Source organism: Gossypium arboreum, chromosome 5 (genome assembly GCF_025698485.1).
Source record: "Gossypium arboreum isolate Shixiya-1 chromosome 5, ASM2569848v2, whole genome shotgun sequence".
NCBI classification, from domain to species: domain Eukaryota; kingdom Viridiplantae; phylum Streptophyta; class Magnoliopsida; order Malvales; family Malvaceae; genus Gossypium; species Gossypium arboreum.
In genome coordinates this window covers 70,958,798-70,959,521 of record NC_069074.1, presented here as the reverse complement: position 1 = coordinate 70,959,521, position 724 = coordinate 70,958,798, and positions in this window count along the sequence as shown.

Genomic DNA, 724 nt, shown 5'->3' with positions numbered 1-724 from the left:
TGCAGTTTTCTGGGACTTGCCAGTTACTACAGACGATTTGTAAAAGATTTCTCGATAATTGTAACTTCGTTGATAAAATTGCTTCAGAAGGATGTGAGGTTGAATGGTCTGAACAATGTCAGAAAAGTTTTGATCGATTAAAAGCTCTGTTAACTGAAGCTCCGATATTGGTACAACCTGAGTCAAGTAAAGAATTCGTTGTTTACAGTGATGCTTCGTTGAATGGACTCGGTTGTGTTTTAATGTAAGAAGGAAAAGTTGTTGCTTATGCTTCGAGACAATTAAAGTCGCATGAGAAGAACTATCCAACACACGACCTCGATTTAGCTGCCATTGTATTTGCTTTGAAAATCTGGCATCACTATCTGTTTGGTGAGAAATGTCACATGTTTTTTGATCATAAAAGTCTGAAGTATTTAATGACGCAAAAAGATTTGAATTTAAGATAGAGAAGATGGTTAGAACTGCTAAACGATTACGAACTTGTGATTGATTATCATCCGGGCAAAGCTAATGTTGTTGCTGATGCTTTGAGTAGGAAATCGTTGTCTGCGTTGTGTGCTATGAACGCTAATTTAGCACTGTCTGATGATACTTTGTTTATGCTGAGCTGAAAGCAAAACCATTGTTTATACAACAGATCTGTGAAGCTCAGAAATCTGACAATGAATTGATAGCTAAACAAACTCTGTGTGATTCTGAATTCCGGGTTGATGTTAATGAT